Source organism: Pteropus alecto, unplaced genomic scaffold (assembly GCF_000325575.1).
Source record: "Pteropus alecto unplaced genomic scaffold, ASM32557v1 scaffold152, whole genome shotgun sequence".
NCBI classification, from domain to species: domain Eukaryota; kingdom Metazoa; phylum Chordata; class Mammalia; order Chiroptera; family Pteropodidae; genus Pteropus; species Pteropus alecto.
The window spans coordinates 5,651,189-5,674,145 of record NW_006432227.1 but is presented as its reverse complement, the minus strand read 5'-3'; the positions used below and the strand labels follow the sequence as shown (position 1 = coordinate 5,674,145).

The 22,957-nt window shown below is 31.9% G+C and overlaps 1 long non-coding RNA gene across 1 annotated transcript in view; it reads left to right on the top strand.

The window, feature by feature from the left end:
• LOC112475830 overlaps positions 1-22,957 on the top strand; it is a 66,086-nt gene that overhangs the window by 39,938 nt on the left and 3,191 nt on the right. The window contains exon 3 of the long non-coding RNA XR_003044902.1: positions 21,585-21,691. This is a non-coding gene — a long non-coding RNA (uncharacterized LOC112475830). The remainder of the gene's footprint in view (positions 1-21,584; positions 21,692-22,957) is intronic.

The following is a 22,957-nucleotide window of genomic DNA, read 5'->3' as shown; positions in this document are numbered from 1 at the left end:
GTAAACTATGGACTCTGAGTGATTACTATGTGTCAATGTAGGTTCATCGGTTGTAGCAAATGTACCACTTTGGTGAGTGATGGTAATGGGGGAGGTTATACCTGTGTGGGAGTGGGAGGTATATGGAAAATATCAGTACTTTTTCTCTTAATTTTGTTGTGAACTTAAAACTGCTCTAAAATATAAATTCTTAAAACAAAACAAAAAACATAAGGGGAGGGATAGGAGTTCACACTAGATACACAGGGACCTGGATAGGACCTGGATATGCATGTTTAACAAAATTGTCATCATGGTTATGAGAATAAATTGTATGCCCCTGAATGGGCAGAGCCAGGCCAGCTACTAGGATACCTGGCACATGGCCTCTCAGGTGCACAGAAGGGTGGCACAGTGAGCATGGGAAGGGAACCAAAGCTCTGTCTGTCACATGTGAGTGGTGGGTGAACCAGAGCTCAGGAGTTTATGTTTTCAAAACAACAGCACTAAATTGTGATAAAGGGCGAGAGTGGAAAATTACGGTGTTTGATTTGCCACTTGGAGAAAAGTGCAAGAGATAAACATGTCCTTGTTCTAAGTTATTCAGCATGTAACGATTCAATTCCAATGCATTCCAGTTCTTTTGAGGTGATTTTCTTTTTTCCTACCAACCCTATCATAATGTCTAGAATCTTTGATTTTAGTGATTTTATATCCTAATTATAAATTTGTTTAGGATACTTAATTCAGAAAATCATATACAGGTTTCATTATTTTCAAGTAATGACTATTTCCAGAAAACAAAAATTGGAGAAAATATTTCCCTTTGAAGACAATTCTATTGATATCCCTCTTTTTAGCTTTTTTTATCCCTCTTTTTTTTTTTTCCTGTGTATGCCTTAGCAGCCAGACATTTTCATTCTACAGGGTTCTTTGTATTTATCTGATTTCATATCTGTCCAACTTTCTCTTTGATAATCACGTGGCTTGGAGAATACCTCTATCTTCTAACTGAATTGGGCTTTCTTCTTTGAGGTAACTTATTTTACAGAATATTGAAGAAATAGGGGAGTTTCTCTAAATATCAGTGTATTAAATATGTATTTTTTCATGCTACAAGTGACACGTTACATCTAAAAATAAGAAATGTAAGATTAACAGATATGACTGTATTTCTCTGATGATAAGATGGATTTGGATAATACTCTGACATCACTAAATATGCGAAGAATAAATATTCTGTGACATCACTAAATATGTGAAATAAATATTCTGCTATCATTAAATAGTGAAAAAGTAAAATGTTGCCATTTTGGAAATAAAACCATGTGCACAAAGAAAATTTTAAATTGGTTCATTTCTACTAATTTCTCAGCAGAGATATCAATCTCTTTGCTGCCTTGAATTCTAGGCATGCTGGTGGGTCTGAGAATACATTCAATCCAAGTCAAATGTTTACTCTGATAGAAAGCTATAATACAGAATGACAGACTGAAGATAATCTCTATAATTGGCAACTATTTGAATTAGTTTGACATTGTTGCTGTAATAAGTCACCACAAATGCAACACTATTTTTTTCTCATAGTTATGGAAGTCATAATTTTAAAATCAAGGTATTGGCAGAGCTTTTTCTGTTACTTCTGGAAATTTCAAAGAGAATTCATTTCCTTGCATTTTCCAGCTACTAGAGGCCACTTACATTTCTTCATTTTTATCTCCTTTCTCCATCTTCAAAGTGCATCATTTCAACCTTTGCTTCTATCATTACATGTCTTTCTAATCTCTGAACTTGACTCTACTGCTCCCCTTTTAAAGGATCTTATGATTATTTTAGACTCATTTGGATAACCCAAAATAATTCCCCCCTCTCAAGGTCCTTAACTAAATCGTATCTGGAAAGTCCCTTATTCCATATAAAATCATATATTTGCAGGCCTCACTGATTGAAATGAGGACATCTTCGGAGATCTTTAATTATTTTACCACAACATGGAATATGCAACTTTTATCACCAAGCCTTTTTAAAAAACAAATTAAATATGTAAAATGTAATAAAACTGGAACTAAAACATTTATAACCTAAGACAAAAATAACTTAAAAGCCTCTGCAATCCTAACATTCTAGATCATTGTTTTATTTATTATTCTTTGAACACTGGTTAAAAAAATGTTTGTAGCATACATCACAATCACTAATACAATCTGTATTACAAGTTTATTAAATTCTACTTTTTCTCAATGATAAAAATAATCCTTTTTAGCAAAATAAATCTCTAAAAAATAATATTACATAAGAATTATATCTATATTAAGATTGTTCACTATATGCATGCAAATATTTTTTAAAAATACTGTTCCAGATCACTTTAATTAGTAATATTTATTATCTTTTCAATCATGAACAAAAATAATAAACATAAAAGAGCTAAAAATTTGTCCTAAATTATGTACAAAATGCATCAGTGGCATGTCATGTAGAGACATAAAAAGAAACTCAAAAGATATTTAAATATTAGAACCAATAAAGCATATTTACCTTTTGGAATTAAAAACTGGGGAAAAGAAGAATAAAATAAAGATTCCTAGATAGTGGTGTTAACTAGGATGAGGTGTTTAAGATGGGGAGCAGTTTGACAGACAAAATGTCTGTTTTCCGTTTTAATGTTGAACTGTCCGTGGAGCATCCAGACTGCTGTGTTCGTGGGATAATCATGAGTTGTTTCCACTCAGCATCCTGGCTTACCTCCTTAGAGCCATCTACCTTCATTCAGAGGCTGCAAAAGCTAAAACAGCCTTTCTAAAATACTTTGCTTTTCCCATTTTGATACAAATTAGGTATCTCTAATTAGATGCACTTATATAACATATATAATGTAGAAAAGAGTTAGATGGAGTAATCATCTTTTAATTGGTAGGCTCTTCCTCCTATCTCATGTAGCTGTGAGGATTTTTTTTTTTTTTTTTTTTCTACAGCAGTCTAGTCCCTATCTTCTATGTTTCAACAGCTGGGAGTGCAATTAGGGTAACATACTGATAGGTGGATCATAGCTACAGTTGTGTGTTCTTTATCTCAACAATTTTGTTGTGCCTTCCGGGTCTTAGCCTTGAGCTTGTACTTCCATTCCTTCCAAAAATTTTAAAAGCATCTAATCACCGTATTGAATCACTTTCTGTTTAAAATAGCTAGAATGGATTCTGTTTCCTATAAATGGTTCTCAATTGACAACATTTGGTTGGAAGTTAGTTTATACATCTGGATTTTAAAGCAAAGAATAGAATTGAGGGTACACATTTGGAAATCATTAAAGTGTAGGTCTTAGTGATGGACATAAAATTAAATGAGGTCACCCAGGAAGGGTCGCATGCATAGAAACATTGGAGAGCATCAATACATAAAAAGGCATGGGAAGAAAAGCCAGTCAGAGAAGCTGGAAATGAAAGAGAAAGTATATTCTCAAGTCTTAAAGAAGAGTTCAAACCTATTTTAGCATTTTCCTTTCCACTTCCTAAATTTCTTCTTCATTGTCCTTATGAGTTTCCAAACTCTCATTATCTCTTAATGTTATCACTATTTCTAGCTTCCTTTGCCTACGGCAAAGCCAATGGTAAACCATTTCAAATATGCATAATCTATCATTATGAAATCATTCCTTTATTCAGTACTTGTAATTATTTCTTCTCAAACTCTAAGCCAAGGCATTTTTGTATATTCCTCTATTACTGATCATTAGACAGTTGAGCAATTATGTGGAAATTTATAAAATCCTAACTCATCCAGTTCTCTACAAATTCATATTATTTAATGTCAAATGTTCACACAACAGTGCTTGATAACCCTTTTACTAAGGTTATAACTAGGTTATTTCCTATTAACACACACACACACACACACACACACACACACACACACACACACACCCCTTTTACTCTTTTGCCTTTACCTCCAAAAATAGCATGTCATTCTTTCCCAGTTCATCTTTTTGTTATTTATCATGCCTCTTTACATTTTATCTTGAATTCATTCATTCATTCACTCCGGACATTTATTTCAAGAATTACAACCAAACAATGGTTCATGGGCTAGGATACAATAGTGAATTAAACATAGAGTCCCTGTTACTAATCTAGAACTTGCAGAAAATATACAGTGAAACTGTTTAGAGAAATTTTCAGGATGCTCTGTTTGTGCAGTTGAGGTCAGGAAAGACCTCTTCGATAAGGAAATATTTACACAGAGACCTGAAGAAAAGCCCCTTGTCTTTCTGCTGCTGATCTTTTATATTGATCTGCATAAGTTTTTAATATATTTAAAACATAGATCAATTTCTTATGTGTGATACATATTTATCTTTTAACTTGGTTTATGGTATGTTAGATATATATTAGTCTTTCAATTGTATAACCTAATTATAAAACTTATATGACTTCTGGACTTTATATGAAGATTAAAAAGAATTTTCTAATCAATAAGGAAAATTATAATATTTTATTTAGTATTTACTTAGCATTTAGTATTTACATTGTACTTTGCTATTTCTTTGATTTTTATGCTTAGAATTTAGATCCATTTGGAATTTATTTTGCTGTAAAGTATAAAATACTGATCTATATGTCTAATAGATAGATGATTGGAAAGATAGATGGACAGATAGATAATAGATCTCCAACTATTTTTATAACATTCTCTGAATAATCAATTCTTTCCATACTGATTTCAGATGTCATCTTAATTTAAACTAAATGTCTATATATATTTTAGTCCATTCTGAGCTTTCTAATTTGTTCCACTGAACTGTAGGATTTAATATTATAAAATGCTAAGATAAATAATATTTAAATATAGTACATTATTTTAGTAAATGATTATCAATTCAGTAAATATATAAAAATGTAATATATGACTAACTCGGCAATACAAGCCTTTGAGTACATCTTGGTAGATGATTTACTAAGAAGTTGCATTGATCAATAAGTATCAAAAATTCTTTGTCATGACAGATTACTGTTTTGGGAATTTCTAGTTCTTTATCTTAGTAGAGTTTTCATGACCTTTACAGCTATAATAAAGTCCAGCGAACACGGTTAAAAATGTAATATATGACTAACTCGGCAATACAAGCCTTTGAGTACATCTTGGTAGATGATTTACTAAGAAGTTGCATTGATCAATAAGTATCAAAAATTCTTTGTCATGACAGATTACTGTTTTGGGAATTTCTAGTTCTTTATCTTAGTAGAGTATTCATGACCTTTACAGCTATAATAAGGTCCAGCGAACATGGTGTGAATAATTTGCTGCATGCTTTTTTTTTTTTTTTAAAGTAACATTTATGCTTAAAACTTTTGTTCTGTTTCAGTAAGGCACTTTAACATATGCTGGTTAAATTCTGTCTTCTTGTTACAGTCTAAATCTGTTTTCATTCAGGTTGTTTGCTTTATGCCTCCAAGCTAAAAAAGGATATTTAAAATCTTGAGAGAAATGATTCACACTCTCCTTGGCAGCTAAAGCTACAATCCTTGCCTTTTGCTCACTCCTTGGAATTTTATGAACTAAAAGATTAAGACACCCATACCACATGTATAAACCAAATGCTTTTAGTTCTCCTACTGACAACAAAATTACTTGTGGTTTCTCAGAGAAAAGTCACTCATCGCCTTAATTAAAACTGTTTTCATAGACTGAAAATGATGGGAATCTGTCTTAAGAATTCTTTTTTTATCTTTCTTTTGTTTGTTTGTTTGTTCGAGTGATACAGAATTTTTTTTTTTTTTCTATCAATGAATGTAAAAGGTCAATTCTAAGTGGCAAGTGTAAAATCTAAAGCAGTCACTTGCTACATAACTTCTTTGGGATCTCCTTGTGAGGACCCATTAAACGTTAAATAAAGTTGGATAATGTCAAGGAAAGTTAATCATGAATCAAGGAGACATTGTGATATATACCTATAAGACAAATCATTCCAAAAAGGAAATGAAATATAAGTAATTTGGTTTCCTAATTAACACCACTGTCATGTAAGTGTTACCATGTTATTACTATGAGAAAGACATCTCAGAGAATTTACATCTGCTTCCAAAGGTTGTTCATGAAGTGAAAGAGAAGTTATGGATAGAAAGCAAGGTACTGTAGAATTCCAGACTCTTTGTCAAAACAGTGTTGTAAAATAATACAATCACGGCACTGGCATCAGGTGTTAGAATCCTATTAATGTAACTTGCAGGCTGACTGGACAAGGAACTTCGCCACTTTAGGCTGATAGAAACTGCTTCCTGTGCACATGATATCCTGGAGCATAAATATACCATGAAACTTAGCTGTTTCCGTTATTATGATCTTCTTGTCCACAGAGTTAATGTGCTTTCAAAGATCCATTCTAGTCCTTAAGGATCTTAAATTTAGAATTTGAACAAACTAATAACCACAATATATGGTATTATCTTATGTAATAATAAAGGAGAATAATAAAGACAGAAGAAAGTATTCTACAGAGACTAAAAACAGTGAAAGATCAGTTCTGGCCTGGTAATGGGTCAGAAAAGTTTAAAAAAAAAAATCGTCTTGAAATGAGAATTACAAGGTGGAAAAGAAAAGTTCAGTAGGTGATGGTGAGAGTGTGACGGAGGAAAACTCTAGATGTAAGAAAGAAACATGGCATAGAAATACCCTTTTAAAAATTGTTGAGACAATGTGTTTTGAGTGGAGTGTATAAAAATCCACCGATATTTGTAAAATAGTTAATAAAAATCAAGTTTAGCAATATTAATTGAGGCAGTTTCAGAGGAGCTTCTATGCCAGTTGTATTACCATCAGTACTACATGCTGGATGAAGTACAATTTGGCATTAAGAATCACTTTCAAAGCAGACTGCTTTGAGATTTATATTTTATGGTTTTAATGCTCGTTTGTTACCAAATATATGACAGTAGCTAATATTAACATGCTAAAATAGCACCTCTTAATTTAACATATTATCCTAGACATATGTCACATATTATGGGTAGATTAACACAAATTATTTTCTTTATAAACTTACAGATGCTTTCGATAAGCATTTTATAAAAGGCAATTTTTGCCAATTTATTTATATTTGTAGTAAAATTATACGGGCAAAAAAACCCCTCTGTGATATGGAACACATTTTAAAAATCATAACTTAATTATCTTCAAGAATTCACTGATCTTTTATTCTGGCCCTAGTCTCTCTCTAACTAGCTACATGACCTTGCATTTCTTATGCAGGCTTCAGAGGCCTTTGTTTCAATATCTCTAAACAAATTCTTGACTAACTGACATCCTAGTCATTTGTGGCTAAATCATTATATGGTTAGTTACATTAAATATACTTTTGATAGAAATAAGAAAATCAGAAATTAGCTTACATAAATCAGAAAAATTGAGGGAGGGACAATAAACAGGGTTATAAAATTAACTTACTTAAAAATAGACATTTTAACTTTATGGAGAAGCTACAGCATCAATTTTCCTGTGTAAAATATCAGCAATTTTTAATAACTTTACTCCAGATTAATAACAATTTATAACCCATAATGCTTTCACTATTTAGGAGGAAATGTTTTTTAAAAGAATTTTCCACTTTTGCCAATTTCATGCTTCCTTCTTATACTCCAATATAACGTATTATTGAAGAGGTGCTCCCCAAACTTTAACGTACATATGAATCACCTGGACATCTTGTAAAAATGGAGATTCTGATTTAATAGATTGGGAATAGAACTGAGATTTTGCATTTCTAACAAGTTTTAGGTAATTTCTATGCTTCTGTCTATGGGCCACATTCCATGTAGTAAGGTGCTGAGACTTCTCAAGTTTCCCTCTTTGACTGCTTTTCTCTCACTGGTTCTGTTGCCCTCTTAATAGCAGCAACTATTCATGTCTTTGGAAAACTCTAATCAAGATCCACCTGGACCAAAAAGTCTGGAATTATCCCTTCTCTTAGATCCAATGTCTCCAATCTTGTTGGCACCATCTTGAAACATATTCAGAATGTGCCTATTTTTACTTTTTAGCAGTAATTCTAACATCATATGGTTCCATATTGGTCAAAATCCTTTCAGCTTCTTCCTGGTTTATTCTAATAGTTTTCTAACGGTCTCCAAGTACGTGTCCTTGCCCTCCAAGGTCTCAATCTAAGATTCTCAAGATTCTCAATCTAGAATCTTGAGTAATACTTCTGACATTTAAGTCAGATCATGTCACTCGGTCGTTCAAAAGCATCACAGTGCCCGTTTCAGTCCAAATGAAGGTCATTTAACTTACAGTGTCTTACAAAGTCATCCAAAACCTTATTTTCCATTACCTCTGTGAACCAGTCTTCTGCTATGCCCTCCCTTACTCTAACCACACTGACCTCTTTGGTGTTCCTGGAACACGTTGGGCACGTCCTCTTGCTACTCATAAAGCTATTTTCCTCACCTCCCATAAAACCTTGTTTAGATATCACTTTCTCAATAAGGTTTATTATGATCACTCAATCAAAACTTGTATCTCACCTTTCAGGCCAGTCCTAATTCTGCCTACCGAAGTGTTCTTTTTTCACATTTTGCTCTTTAACACTTTCCACAAACTACATTATCTATTGAGTATGTTCCTTGATTATTAAAAATCTTTTCAGTTCAGTTGAATATAAACTGCTCGAGGGCAGGTGCTTTGCCTGTTTCTTTTATTCTTTCTACCACTGATTTAATCTAAGCAATTCACCAATTCCTGATACACAATGGGTATTCATCAAGCATATGCTGAATAAAGTGATCAACATATGATTTGGAAACCTAAGCAGGAGAAGTTTTCTTGATATCATTGAGGCAGATGTTAGAAAGTAGTAGTAGATTGTCAAATAAAAGGGAGATTAAGAGATCAAGATAGCTTATGACTAGAAGAAGCATGTCTGAAGGAGAAGCAATACATGAGAACCAAAGTATGATATTTATTTCCCTTCTTTTTAAAAAAAGCAAGACATGTGATCATAGATTGAGGGAAAAACCATCAGATATAAGATGGTTCGATGAAACCATGTTTCAGAGAATATTCAAGAAAACCAAGAGCTCAAGTAAAAAATTCGTCCTCAAACAGGAACAAAAATCTCATAATTTTAAAAGTAAAATGAGTAGAAATAAATATATATTTGTAGATTCAAGGTCAGGGCTTGAAAAATTCCAGTGCAGTTTATTTCAATGCTATTAATTAATGATAGAGATTGAAAAGAGAGGCGAAAGAGAAGGTGACTGAACATGCCAAAGGATTGCTGCTTAGCAAGAGAGAAAGACTTAAAAATTATGAATGTTAGAGATATCAGTCCTGTACAGTTGGCAAGGTATGGGTATCTACATTGCTGGGATGATGCTGAGTTGGGGCTCTGCTGAGCAAGTTCTACAGAAACACAAAAATGGTTCAGGAGATCAAACATTTGGTCTATACTAAGTGGAAAGTTGCTAAAGCCAAGGTGAATCTTACCAACTATTTCCATTACTGGAGTCAAAAACAGAAAGAGCCTGGGATATGGCAGTTTAAAATCGCTAGAGTGGATTAGTTAAAAGGAATAATATTGTCCAGGTTATGACATACACGTGGGTGGCTAAAGAGGGATAGAGGAGAAGAGAATTAAAGAGTTAAGGAAATTAAGAAAGCCATCTCTTAATATGAAGATAGTATTGGTTTATTATCTACAAGAAGGTTGACCATGCATCCTGATCTACCCAGGACAGTTCAGTTTTGACAGTTTTTTCATTTTAAATATTAATAAAGCATCCTTTATTCTCAAATGGATCTCAAGTTGAATAATAAACTATTTGATAAACATAGAGAGAGAATGTATCATTTTGTAATGCAGATGCCAAGTTCCTTTCAATTTTTGAAAGATTATCAGTCAATCAACCACAGTAGTACAGAGGAGTAGGCAGATAAATACAGCAAGGAATAGAGACTCACACACTTCAGGTTAGTGTAATTCTTTAGATCAATCTTCCTAGTACTGCCGTAAGTATAACTGTCTGTATTTAGTACGTATCTGACAGATCTACCCGAACATTATATTGAAAAAAGCAAATCTTAAACCATCCAAGACTTCATATATGAAAAAAAGCAGATATTGTGACCACTGTGATTCTGTTTTTTTTAAGCTAAACATCCTCAAGTTCTCCCAGTATTTCTCATTTCAATAATTGTTAACTCTTCACTGCCTTTATCATTTTAAAGGTAATGATTAAAAATAAATATAATACTTAGTCTTGTGTCATGAATAAAGAATAGAACGTGTTGTAATAGTTTTTTACTGAGTGTTACTATCTCTACTTATGAAGCTCAAATCTGAATTTATTTTTTTTATGCTTTTTTGTTTTTTGATTTGTTTTGTTTTTGGCTCCCATTATACCGTTCTAACCCAAATTTTTATTGGTTTTGGCTAACTCTCCTAGAGTTAATTTTGTATTTCCCTGGAGCTTCAGGTGTATATATTTCACTGCCTTTTTGATAGCTCAACTACATAAAATATATAAAGAGGGACCAAACAAAATCCTTAATTCTATTTTTAAAATAAAATTAAACTTCACTTACTTCTCTCTTTCTTCATTGTTATACTTTTTTTTCAAGACACTGTCATTTCTTGCCTACTTTGTAATAAATATTACTAACTTCTCTTTGTTCATTTGACTTCCATGTTTGTCTATACTTTCATATATACAATGTAACAATAATATTTAGAAAATACATGTCATTTAGCAATGGTTTCTACTGTACTTATGAAAACTACGAATTCTTTTTTAGGCTTTTTAGTTCCTACATGAAATTGCCTGTCCCTCCAACTTTATCACATCCTACTCTTTCCTTCACTTCATCACTTTTGGCCACATTGGCTTTCAGTCAGTTTAAAATTATGCCAAGTTCATGCATACTTTAGAGACTTCACACTTTCTTCTGCCTAAAATGCACATTCTGCACACTCTTCTGCACATTCATATGATTGGTCTCAATAAGGATGTCAATATTTCAGACAGTTACATTCTGGCCACCAAATATAAAGTGGTACTTCACTATATATCATAACAAGCTGTTTTATTTTCTTCACAATACAATAAAAAATATTATTTTTATGTGTGTGTGTGTGTGTGTGTGTGTGTGGATAGTAGACTATGTTTAGCTTCTCAACTAGAATAAAAGCTCCATAAAATTGGGAAAAGTTAGAATATCATCTTTACTGTTAACAGCAAATTCCCAGTATCTAGAACTATGTCTAGGACACAGTATCTGTCTAGCAAATATTTATGAAAATATGTATTATTTTTAGATAGGGAGAATGCCTGAAACATATAAGTTTAAGATACATCTATATAAGATAACTGTTGTTTATCATTTCTTTAAAATGAAATGCAAAACAAGTTGGATTTTTTCCAGATATTTAATGAAAGAGGGATTAAGTAACCTAGCATAAATAACAGGAATCTGTTTCTTAATATTTGAGATGGATTTTTAACTTATTTGAATCCTTTATACATTTATGGGAAAAGCACAAAGAAGAGAATTATGAAGATATTTTCTTATTAAAATCAAGAGAGATGAGAGATAGCAATATTCTAACAAGCTTTGGTAAGTCATGATTTGGGAATTTCTCCTCTTGGAAGACCTCTGAGCATTCCTTCATATATTTTATCAAGGATTGAGAATTAAGGAGACCTACTACACAAAGACTGACCATATGCCTTTTACCATGGACCAATTTGCTCAGTAATTATGTTAATGAAACCCAAAATCCTATAGTGAATAATTAAATTTAGTATATATATATTTATATTTTCTTAATTATACGCTCATTCTTTAAAAAGCTTGTCTTAATCAAATCTACTTAACTACATTTTTCTTGTTTTGCTTCTTTTTCCTTTTGTATCTCAGGTGTGTGGAATTAGGTTAATCATTATTTGGTTCATGGCACAAATAATCATCAATCTGTAGATGCATTTTGTCTTTTGTTATTGCTGTTGTCCACATAAGAGATCTGTACTTTATAATGATTTTTATTTTTACTGCTGGATGTCTTGAAGCATTGTTTTAAAGTCTCTCTCTCTCTCTCTCTCTCTCTCTCTCTTTCTCTTTATGTCTGTGTTAGAAATAAATAAAATATTCTCTCATTTTGACTATAAACTTATTCACTATTAATCTGGCATCTTTACTCCCTAAAATTAATTTAATTATTGTAGGAAACTCAGTATATATATTTAAGGGATTAGAAATTTCAGACAGAAGTGTGAAATGAGGTTTTACAGTTAAGTTTATCCATTACATTTCATTTGAATCTGACAAATCAAGACTTTTTCTTCCTTTTTCTTTCCTTCCTTCTTACTTCTACTAGCACTCTGCCTTTCTTTCCTTCCTTCCTTCCCTCCTTCCTTCCTTCCCTCCTTCCTTCCTTCCTTCCTTCTTTCCTTTCCTTTCTTTCTTGTTGAGCTATAATTGACATACATCATTATGTAACTTTAAAGTGTACAGTGTCTTGATTTGATATATTTATATATTGCAATGTCATTAACACCATTGTGTTAGCTAACACTTTTATCACATCACATAATTATCATTTATTTCTTTTGGTGAGAACAATTAAGATATAGTCTCTTAGCAACTTTAAGAGACTATTCTGTGTATTAGAGATCCAGAATTTATTTAATCTACTAACTACGAGTTCGTACCTCTAAACAACATCTCAATCCCCCACTCCCTAACCCCTGGTAACTACCATTCTACTCTCTGTTTTTATGACTTTGGCTTTTTTAGATAACACATTTAAGTGCTATCACATACAGTTGTCTTTCTCTGACTTATCTCACTTGGCATAATGTCCTCAAGGTCCATCCATGTTGTTGCAAATGGCAAGATTTCCTTTTATCTCATGGCTCAGTAATATTCAATTGTATATATACCATATCTTTATCTATTTATCAATTGACAAATACTTAGGTTGTGTGCACATTTTGGCTATTGTAAATAGTGTTATAATAAACATGAAAGTGAAAATATTTTTTCAATGTCCTGTTTTCATTTCCTTTTGATATATACTCAGAAGTGAATAGAAATGTCTATTCAGATCTTCCCATTTTTTAATTGAACTGTTGTAGTTATAGTCGATTTTTGCTATTGAACTGTGTGACCTTTTTGAATATTATGAATTTTAACTCTTTATCTGATATATAATTTGTAAACATTTTCCCCTATTCCTGTAGGTTGTTGTTTCATTTCACTGATTGTTTCCTTTGCTTTGCAGAGCTTTTTTTAATTTTTTTTAAATGTAGTTCTACTAATTTATTTTTGCTTTTGTTGCTTGTATTTTTGGTGTCATATCCAAAAATGTTATTGCTATGATCAATGTCAAGGTGCTACTTCCCTATGTTTTATTCAGGAAATTTATGGTATCAGGTCTTATGTTTGAGACTTCAGTTCATTTTAAATTCATTTTTGTGAGTGGTATAACATGGGGGTCCAATGTCATTTCTGTGCATGTGGTTATCCAGTTTTCCCAACACCATTTGTTGAAGGGACTGTCTTTTCCTTATTGAGTGATTTTTGGCTTCCTTGTCAAATATTAGTTTACCATATATGTGTGAGTTTATTTCTGGGTTCCCTATTGTGCGCCATTGGTCTATGTGTCTATTTTTATGCCAGTACAATACTGTTTTAATTACTATAACCTTGTCATACAGTATTAAATCAGGAAATGTGATGCTTCCATCTTTGATCTTCTCTCTCAGTATTGCTTTGGTTTTTCAAGGTTTCTTTTGGTTCTATATGAATTTTAGGATTGTTTAATTCATTTCCAGACTAAATGTTATTGGAATTTTGATAGGGATTGCATTGAATCTATAGATTACTTTGGGTAAAATGGACATTTTAACAATACTGATTATTCCTATCGATAAACATGGGTTATCCTTACATTTGTTCAAATTTTCTTTAATTTCTTTCATCAAAGTCTTGTAGTTTTCATTGTACAGATCTGTCACTTTCATGGTTAAATTTATTCCTAAGTATTTTAAATTTTTTGATACTATTGTGAATACAACAGTTTTCTTTATTTCTTTGTAGTGTAAGCCTACCGGGGATTTAATTTGCATTTTTTTGATCACTAATGTTGTTAATCACATTTTCATGAATTTTTTGGCCATATGTACATTACCTTTTGTAAAGTTTCCATTGACATTGTTTGCTCATTTTAATTAAATTGTTTGTATTTTTATTATTCCCTTGAAGGAGTTATATATCTTCAATACCATTTTTTTGGTCAGATATATGTTTTACCCAAATTCCTCCCTGTCCATGGAATTCATTACCTTGATGAGGTCTTTTGATGAGAAAAAAATTTAATTTCAATAAAGTCTAATTTATCACTTGTATACAGTATTTTAGTTATTACTTTGTGTGTACTTTCTAAGGAACCTATTCTTATGACATGAAGACATTCTCCACTGTAGTCCTCTAAAACTGATGTGATTTTAGTTTTTTTCTTTTCTTTTTTTTTTTATGTTTATGCTTATTATCCATCTCAATTTACTTTTGTGTGTGTGTGTGTGTGTGTGTGTGTGTATGGTTCATTAACTTTTTTTTTTTACTATATAGATCCAGTTGTTACAGTGTCATTTGTTGGAAATACTGTCCTTTCTTAACTGAGATTGTTTTCACATGACTTTGTTGAAAATAAAACAACTATATCAATTTGGTCCATTTCTAAGCTCTCTATTAAATTCAATTGGTATATTTGTAATTTTTTAGTCTAGTGCTATTCTGTATAGATTATTGTGTCTCTAAGAGAAGTAGTATAAGTCAGAAAATATTGCTTTTTTTTAGCAATTACTTTAGCTATCTAGGTTATTGGCATGTCCAAATCTATTTTAGAAGCAGTTTTTCAATTTAAACAACAAGAAAAAGGTCTGTGGGAAGTTTTTAATGAGATTATACTAAATATATAGATCCATTTAGAAAGAGTAGTCTTCTTAACAATACTGAGTCTCTCAATTCATGGATAATTCATAGATTTCCATTTATTTATGTATTCTTTAATATTTCTCAGTAATTAAAAAATTCATAGTCCATGTTTGCATATTTGTGCTGAACTTAATTCTCAATATTTTGCTTTGATAGTAATTAAAAATTTTATATTTAAATTACTTACTACTGAAGTATAAAATAAAATTTCTATATATTGACTTTATATTCAGCAGCATTGATAAATCTGCATAACAGTTCTAACAGTCAATTTACATTATTCTTAAATTTTCTGTTCTTTTTTCTCTTCCTCTTCTGCTCCTTCTCCTTCTCTTTTTTCTTCCTCTTCCTCCTCTTTAAGCTTTGTTTTCCACATCGAATAATACCATCATTTTATTGTCAGGCTCGCTGATTCTTTAAACTTTCACCTTTATTCAGATGTTGAGCTCATTGCATTAGGTTTACAATGTTTCTGCAACAAATTACCATACACTTATTCGTAAAGCAACATAAATTAGTTACCTTACAGTATGTACGTTAGAGATCCTAATGGGGTTAACTGGACTAAATAAAGTCAAGGTGTCTAAAGTACTGTATTCCTTTCTGGGGCCTCTAGAGGGAATCTTTTCTTCCCTTTTCCAGTTTCTAAAAGCCTCTTGCCTTCTTTGGCTTACAATTGCCCATCTCAATTTTCAAAGCCAGCAATAATGAGTAGAATCAGTGTACCTCTCTCACCTCTTCCATAATAACTCACTCTTATCTAATTTTCTCTTCCGCTAAAGACTCTTGTGATTACAATGGAACCACCTGATAATCCAGGATAATCTCTCAATTTCATGATCTGTAACCCTAATTATATTTGCAAGGTGTCTTTAGTCATGTACCTAGCATATACATATTGGAGGGTGTCTACCATATCTAATCAGTAAAATTTTTACTTTAGATATTTAATATTTTGGTTCTAGAATTTCTATTTGTATTTATATCATGGTTTTTTCCTGCTGTAATTTCTTCTATTTTTTATAAATTATGAACATATTTTCCCTTTTACCAATAATTATAGTTATGATGACTACTTCAAAATTCTTATTCGCTAATTCCAATAACCTGTGGTTAGTCTCTGTGTATTAATGTGGTCATTTTCCTAATTCTTCATATACTGTGTAATTTAAGATGTACCCTGGACATTTTGAATGCTATGTTTTAGAGACTTTAGATTCTGTTATATTCCACCAGATAGTATTAATTTTTTTGTAGGTTGGAATTTTTAAAGAGGCATTAACTTGATTGTACGTCAACTGCAATCTTTGTCTCTTGGACATGAGCTCAAAATTCAGTATAGCGATTTTAGCTTTTGTTGTGCTACTTAGAGTATGCTCTGTGCATGTGGTTCATAAGTCAGGCAGCAATTTGAAAATACATTACACACATAATTTATCATTCCTCCAGTCTTGTCCTCTCCTTTTTTAGGATTCTTCCATTTCTTAAAGCAGAGTTTATTGTTCCAAATTCTAGTCTCTGGTTTTTCAAGACAAAAATACTGCAGTTTTTTCTTTAAGAGTTTTATTTGTCTCTTAGTCTTAAAGACCATATATATAAATCTTTCATTTAGGGTTATTCCCTTCCTCAAAGTGTCATTCCTCATTTCAATTAGTGACTCCCCATCAAAATAACTTTCTCCTCCCCCTCTCCCTCTTCTCCTCCTCTCCCTGCCCCTCCTCCTCTTTCTCCTCCTCCTCCTTCCCTGTTTCCTCTTTAAGAAAAAATATCTTACATAGGATATATAGTTTTAAAATGGACGAGAGTACTTTTAAAAATAAGACTGTCTGAAGAATGCTAAAACACTTTCTAAATTTTATGCTCAAAGTTTTCATTTTTCTTATTTTCAAGTTTATTCTCATTGAAATAAACAAGATTTTGGAAAGAAATCATCTTTTTCTTCTCAAAGTGTAATTAAAAATAGATTTTTATTTTATAGTACCTTGAAACATCTTTAAAGATATCATCAAACAGAGACTGTAATGGCTCAATTTATGTCTAATATTCTTCTTGTTAGACACTGATCCTGATATAAAACCTACTTTACTCATTTATTTATTCACTTAACCAGTATTTATTATTCAGGTTTTACTATGTTCAATTTATTTTTTAAGTGATGAAGATATATAAAGGTGACCCCAAATGGCATAGTCCCTGCAACTAAGTAGAAAAAAATAATGTTCAATATAGTATCACATAAACAACAAAAAAATTCAGATAGCATAACAGTTATAAAGAATAGGAGCATGCTGATAAGAAAGCAAACATTAGATGAAATAATTTAGGTATGGAGCCTAGTATAGGCTTTCCTGAGGAATTGACTATTGAACTAAGACTTGACAAAAAGTAAGATTCAACTAGACAAGAATTGAGTGCAGTGGATGAGCAGGGGGAGAAAATTTCAGGCAGGCTAAATAGCTTGAGATGTTTAATATGGAACTGAAAAGAGGTCAGAGTAGCTAGAGCACAGACCATGAGGTGAGAACATAATGCTAAATGAGACTTGTGAGGCAGATGGAAAACAGATGATCTAGATCTGTGGGCCAGGATAAATTTGAGTCTTTGTTCTTAGCACAATGGTTATCAACATAATCATTATTGTTAGTTTTCATAATATTCACAGGCTGAGAGTATGAGTTTATTGCATTTTTAGATAATTAAGAATAATAAGTCTTTGCTGCATTTAAATCATGTAGATGTATTTGATGTTAATGGAAGGGTGACTAACAGTTTGATAGAGTATGGTACATATATGAAGTCTTATTTCTTTTGAGTAATATTTAAAGTATACTGATTAAGTACAAATCTGAACATAATTATAACATGTCTAGAAGAAACCGAGTGGCTGAAATGTTTTTCAAAATCACAATTTATGAACTCACTGAGGCATGGTCTTCTTTTCTTTCTTAATCTTGTAAGAGACATGATTTATGCATATTGTTCTGGTGGGGTCTCAGAGGAGTAATCATATAGTCACATACAAGCAAACTTGAACCTATTACAAACAGTATTTGGAAATATATTCCTTATTTCTGAGATGTCAGAAATGTCAGATGTCAGCTTAGATACATGAAAATTATTTATATTCAGGGAAAAGAAACAGAATTTATAACTGGTGAATAGTTTAATACTTCAAACTCATCCAGATACTTCTTTTAAGTCTGAGGGAAATGTGTACTGTTGAGAAGTATCAGATGAAATCCAGCTGTATTTTAATCCCATTTCAATCTATCATCACAGAAAATATTGACTGTTTTTCCTTCAGACATGCAGCTGTCAACTATCCAACTATGAGTCTAGATTTACATTAGAGTTTTATTTCCTACCTATTCATTTTCATCTAAAACACTTGTTTCATAAAACAGCTTTTATTGTCTGAAAAAGGAAAGTAGAATGTGTGGTCTCATCAAATGTGTCAATGAATGTTCATGGGCACAGCAAATAATATTTGCTAAATTCAAGGGAATATATTTCTACTTTAAGAAGTGGTAAAATCACTCTACATCCAAGTGGATTATTAATGTTATACTCACCATTTCAGTAAAAAGATTTCCACCGTGTGCCAATAGTTATGACTCCCCAACTCTAGCTCCTGAGCTTATTACATATTCGAATACCCACAAAGTGTGTGCACGCACTTGGAAAGTAAGCCAAAATACAAAAGCCTCAGAATAGTTGTGTGGACTTTGAGATCTTTGTAAAATTTGAAGAGGCTTCATAATCAGTAGCAGAGAAGATATATTAGTGAGGATAGGCAAGAATGCAGTGATAATTAAATCCAAATGTAATGGCTCAACAGAATGAAACGTTATTTCTTTCTTCTAAAACAATTCTTGGTGACTGGTCAGGCTAATGGAACTGCTCTCTTCCATGTGGTTTTGCAAAAATCCCTGATCCTTTTGTCTTATAGCTTAACCAACCAGTAGGATATAATTTCCAATTAGGTCCATTGGATGGAGAGTGAGAGATTATATAAGAGAAATATTGGCTTATCAAAAGCCTTGATCCAGAAGGAGACATATCACTTTCATTCGTTTTCTATTGAGAAAAATTAATCTTATGATCACCCATAACTTCAAGGGAACTGGGAAGTATAGTTCTTGCCTTAGTATTCATTTTCAAACTACAACTCTGTTTTATGGAGAGGAAAAAATTTTGGTAGATAGCTTCTTGTCTCTGCCACAGAGAAGTATTTCTATTTAATTGCTCTGGATATAAGAGTATTTTGTTTGTTTTGGTTTTTTTGCTTGTTTATTTTTCTTTGTGAAGATCACAAAGGCTAAGTAACTTATACTAGAAACTATAGTTTGGAATAAATCTACAAGAAACAAAAGTCAGCACATAGAACTCAGATCACTAAACAAAAGAAGTGATTATATCTCAGCATTCCACATCAAGCTAGAACAAAATAACCACAAATTTCTGTGACTAATGTGAAAGACCCTTAGAGTTAGAGATTAATGTGGCATTCCCAGTGATGATATAATAAAATACTTTTTATTATTTTACTATATTTTTATAAAGACATTATATTATTTTGTACTATGAACACCACTTTGTATTTGAATATTTGGGGAAATTCCAGGAAAAGAAATATGTCTCAGGTAGTCATGCATGAAATGAATTATCTTCAGAAAGTAAATGCAAGATTTGGTTTAACATGGTTGCAATGAAGTATGACTAAGATGGTTTTAAAATTAGAAATGTTTGCGAACGGCTGCCTGCTCTACTCTTCTAATTGTTTTGTCTGCCAGTAGAAATACTCTTACAGCGGTAAGTTCATAGTAGAATATTTTTGAACAATGAATGCCTTTTTTTCATGCGCTAAGAAAGGATGGAGAAGGGTTTATTTGCATCTCTGGACCTGGATTTTCCTCAGACAGCACGCCAGCAATGTGCACGAAGCCATCGGCTCAGCCATACTGGTCGGCCTCAGTAATGAAAGCCTTCTCTGCTGGCCTTAGTCCTCTTGAAAACTGATGTGATCTTGTTTTTTTTTTTTTTTTTTCCTTTCACTATAATTTTTTTCTGGATTTTATTTTACTGTTTTCTATTCAAAAGCTCATCTTCCTCGAATGTCACCTTGGTCCCTTTCTGAAGGCCCAGAAGTAGAGGTCAGGGAGACTCCTACATCTGCAGGTACAATGTGCTGTTGATGGTCACAGTGCAGGTCATTATTAAAGGACATGTAGATCATGCCTGTTGTCCTTGATTTGTGATGACTGCTTTTGGAGCCCTAGGACACCTGCTCCAGGACCAGGCTTAGAATGCAGTACTTTAATATGTCCTTGCCATGGACTGTGCGTATGTGAAAAGAATCCAACTTACATTTCTCTGGAGGACATCCCGGCACATACCTGTTTCTTGTGGTGGAGCTTTCTCTTGATTCTCTGTTGTGGTACTTGGGAGAAGTCCATTGTTCAGTTCTAAATGAAAACATAATTTGGTTAATAATGAAAGCTGCTTTTACTGTCATATGTCAATATACTTGCACTCACCTAGAATAAATCTAAAAGTTCACTAACACATTTGTTTTCCTGTAATAAAATTGATTTCAGGGTATTATAGTCAGTAAGCATCTTCCAGGCAGTTTGAAGGATTAGTATTGTTTTCAGGAATAAATGAGAAATGTGTCTATATTGATAGAGTACTATAGGTGCACTAATTCTCATTTATATGGAAATATGTGGAATGTCAACTTAAATATAAATTCAAAATTTTATTTATGATATTTTATCTTGTTATATAAACCAAAATAGTCCAAGGCTATGACTTCTTCTTTGAGGTTCCATAGACCTTAGTGGTCATTCCCAATAGCCCAAGTTCAAATGTATGTTTGGCTGCTTGTTTACTGTAGGGTCTGGGGCAAATTACTTCTCTCTCTCTCTCTCTCTCTCTCTCTCTCCTTTAATTTCCCTGTCCAGAAAATGCAAGTAATAATAGCAATAATACATAACTTGGATTAAGTGAAGATTAAATATATTCATACACATAAGGAACCTAGAAGTATGCCAATAATAATAATACATTTTATATATTATTATATTTTGTTTCTTTGGCTAACAGTTTTATTAAAGCCAAAGGCTATATAGAGAAGGGTCACGATTGCTTAAACAGCAAGAATTTAAAACTAGTGAACATTTATAAAAACAGATATTAACAATATGAGGTCACGAAAATGTTCTCTGAAATTATTGGAGATCAACTTAACTTCAAGGCATCCTTTGAAAATAAAACTACTGATGGAATTATAAATAAAAACCCACCATTTTTTATCTTCAGAATATTCAAAAAGTAGTACAATTACAGGTGTATGTGGGATTTGGGGCAATTGAAATGAAGATAAAGTGAAGAAAAAAATGATTCCTTTAAATAAAATTTAAAAGTCCTATTTTATAAATAGTAACAAGCAAGTAGGTATACTTATAATATAAACAGTCTATTACTCAGGCTCTCAGATTTCATATCTAACTAAAATTTGCTTATTTCATCTATATTCTGACATTAAGCACTACCAGGTTTTGGTTCTAGCAAACTTTTTAAGAAAGAAATTTTCACTTAAACATGTTTTCTTTTTCCTCCAGTTAAGTTGACATTTCTATCAGCGTTTACGTGTTCCACTGCTGAATGTGTATGAGAGTGCCAAGATCATTAGAACTTTGAGAACAGAAGCCGTCATAAAAGACAGCAGGTAAATAAACAGGAGCAAAAGAACTCAGATGAAATAGCCAAGGTGCAAAAAGAAGTCAAGAATTTATTTTGAAAAATTAATATTCAAAAAAGAGAATCAAATATATTATGCTATAAAAAGAGAAAAAATGAAAAAGAATTAAAGGAACTCAGGAATTAAAGCATGATAAATTAAAAAAATCAAAGCTTTAGTATAAGATAGGATGGTAGAAAGAGAAGATAAAGAAATTTCCTTCCAAGTATGAGACTAGTAGGAAAAATATAAGGAAATAAAGAATATAGGAACTCAAACATGCACCTTATTGAAATTCTATAAAGAAAAATATTAAATAAAAAAGATATTACAAAAATAATGTAACAATTATCCCCAACATTAACTTGCATGAATTTCTATATGTATAAGTATTCAGAATAATGGATGCAAAAAAATCCCTCCTTGTTATAGCATATCATTTTAAAATTAAAAGAGAAAGACATAGAGATGATAGATGATAGATTAAAAGAGATAGATACATAGATACATAGATAGATGATAGATAGATAGATGATAGATAGATAGATAGATAGATAGATAGATAGATAGATAGATGATAAATAAAGATGAAAAGCTTTAATAGTGAGAACAAAAGGGGAGTGATAAAACTTTTTGCACATAAGAATCTTAACGGCAATATTGGGAGCTAGAAGAAAATGGGTAAATGTTTCAAAAATGTTGAAGGACAATTAATTTAAATTTAAAGTTATGTAACTACATGAAATTATTCATCAAATTCTAAAGTAGAATTTTAAAAATTACATAAACAAGTCTCCAAAACTTTCATTCTTGTGACCTCTTTTTTAGAATGGTGAGTTCCACAAATCATTGCTTAAACCTAGGAAAATGAAAATGTCAGACACTGAAAATGGAACATTTGACAAAGGAAGATGGTAAAGAGACCTTTCAGAATGAGATTAAAGGAAATAGCAGGAGAATTGGGGCATCCTTGCATGCATAGTTGGTACAGATTTGAGCAAGAAAACAAAAGGCTCACTAGGAGGGGAAAAAAGTGCATGTAGTGAACAGATTAATGGGGAGAGTTTTTAGTTTAGAGTACTATATTGAGAGGTTGTTTGCGGCTATTGGACAGTAGAAGAATTAGCCATAGGTACATGGAGAAATAAACATAAATAAGAGGCAATCAATTCCTAAGTAAATGTAAACATAAACATAGTGAATTACTTGACTCAAAGTAAATGATATTTTTATGGTCATAATATTGTAAATTTT